At 41.4% G+C, this 2473-nt stretch overlaps 1 pseudogene; it reads left to right on the forward strand.

Moving 5' to 3' along the window:
- Positions 1-944: 944 nt before the first annotated feature.
- On the forward strand, positions 945-1885 carry LOC103285953 (26S proteasome non-ATPase regulatory subunit 7-like; annotated as a pseudogene).
- Positions 1886-2473: the final 588 nt, after the last annotated feature.

Below are 2473 nucleotides of genomic sequence, written 5' to 3' on the forward strand. Positions count from 1 at the left end.
CCAATACTATCGAATGGCTTTTGAGCAAGCTTCTTTAACAGCCTACCCCATTCCTCCAATTTAGACTCAAATCCAGGGAGAAAAGCCAAAGATAAAGTTTCATCCAAAATGTGTCCCGGTTATAAACTAAGAGTGCCTGAGAAATTACATATTTTCACAGAATATACCTAGACTAAATTATGATTATGTTTGAGCCAGAAAATGTATTTTGATTATAGAAAATAGTGTTACATTTTTGAACTTCAGTCCATGCCCTTGAAATGCAAGCCTGCTAAATTCATCTTCAAGGCCCCTCAATTGCTGGTGACTTCACGCTCCACTTTGGCTTTCTCCACCCACACACCCTTCAGGGGACCAAGGCTTAGAGTTATCTAACCCAAAATATCAATAGTGCTGCTGTTGAGAAACCCTGCTGTAGCTAATTTCTCTTCATTTCCTGAGCGATAAAATGAACATATTAGTTCCAGTTCTACCTGTGGGTGGAGAGACCAGAAATAGTCTTTCTGGATCCAGCCAAATATCTGTATTGTCTGAATGGAAACCTGAGACATCCAAGGTCATCAACCTATAACTCTTGTCCTTAACTCATAGAATATTCACAAATTGTCATGAAAGTTCTTTTGACTTTTTTTCTTTTATCTGTACTGTTATCTAGTGTCTTTGTGCGATACCTCTGCCCCAAATACTAGTCTGCTTAGATGTGGCCTACCATCACCATCACCATCAGCATGCTATAAACAAAGCCTGTCTTTAATTGAATGCTTACTATGTGTCATGCTCTTGATATGAAACTCTTCATTTAATCTGTACAACATTTTGAGGTAGGTTTTATTATGCTAAAACTAAGGGTCATAATTAATAATTATCAGGAGTGTCCCTGCCGCTGTGGTTGCCTGTGTTTGCGGGTCGCAGAGAGCGGAACCTGGCTGGCGGGGTGTGTCACGATGCTGGAGTTGGCGGTGCAGAAGGTGGTGGTCCACCCCTGGTGCTGCTCAGTGTGGTGGATCATTATAACCGAATAGGCAAGGTTGAAAACCAGAAGCGTGTTGTTGGTGTGCTTTTGGGGTCATGGCAAAAGAAAGTACTGGATGTATCCAACAGTTTTGCAGTCCCTTTTGATGAAGATGACAAGGATGATTCCGTCTGGTTTTTAGACCATGATTATTTGGAAAACATGTATGGAATGTTTAAGAAGGTCAATGCCTGAGGAAGAATAGTTGGATGCTACCACACAGGCCCTAAACTACACAAGAATGACATCGCCATCAATGAACTCATGCAAAGATACTGCCCTAACTATTAGTCATCATTGATGTGAAACCAAAGGACCTGGGACTGCCCACAGAAGCATATATTTCAGTGGAAGAAGTTCATGATGGAACTCCAACCTCAAAAACATTTGAGCACGTGACCAGTGAAATTGGAGCAGAGGAAGCTGAAGAAGTTGGGGTCAAACAATTGTTACGAGACATCAAAGACATTACTGTGATCACAAACCAGGTGCATGGTTTGAAGGGACTGAACTCCAAACTTCTGGATATCAATGGCTACCTGGAGAAAGTGGCTACAGGCAAGCTTCCCATCAACCACCAAATCATCTACCAGCTGCAGGATGTCTTCATCCTGCTGCCAGATGTTAGCCTGCAGGAGTTTGTCAAGGCCTTTTACCTAAAGACCAAAGACCATATGGTTGTGGTGTATTTGGCCTCCCTGATCTGTTCAGTGGTTGCCCTGCACAACCTCATCAACAAGATTGCCAACCGGGATGCAGAGAAGAAAAAAAGGGCAGGAAAAAGAAGAGAGCATAAAGCATAGAAAAGATGACAAAGAGAAAGATAAGGGAAGGAGTGACATAAAGAAATAAGAGAAAAAGAAGAAACAATAAAACATGAAGCTTTTTAATTTGTAAATTAAAATCTTATAAACTAACTTGTGTGCCACCAGAGGGTTCTTTTCATTTAAGTGCTTGTTAAAAAGCTGTATTGATAAGAGCTCTTCGCCCCAGGTCACTCTTGCTGTGACATTACATGGAAGTGAATGGAGAGAGGGACTGATCTCGTACCTAAACTGCAGTACAGGACACTATGAATTGGGATTATGACAGCTCAGGCTTCAGATTGTGTGACAAAAGTAAACAACACTTTTGGTGCTCTTCATTCTTTTATCTGTAAAACCAGGAGTTGAATTTTCCCCATCTCAAAAGACTCTTGGGTTCTGTTTCTGGCAGTTTGCAAAATTGCTAAGTGGAATGCATGAATTCCCAAAGTGCTCTGCCTCGAACACCTCTGAGTTCTGACCCTTCTGAACTCCGTTGAGAATACCACACCACGGGACACCTGGACCTTGAGCTCTGGCATTCTTGGGGCTTGGGATCCAGCTCCATGTATTGTTTACCTTAAAGACAATTAAATGGCTTGGTTTAAAAAAAAAAAAAAGAATTAATAGTTACCATTCCAAAGCTCATATCCAAAAG

Source organism: Eptesicus fuscus, chromosome 4 (assembly GCF_027574615.1).
Source record: "Eptesicus fuscus isolate TK198812 chromosome 4, DD_ASM_mEF_20220401, whole genome shotgun sequence".
Classification (NCBI taxonomy): domain Eukaryota; kingdom Metazoa; phylum Chordata; class Mammalia; order Chiroptera; family Vespertilionidae; genus Eptesicus; species Eptesicus fuscus.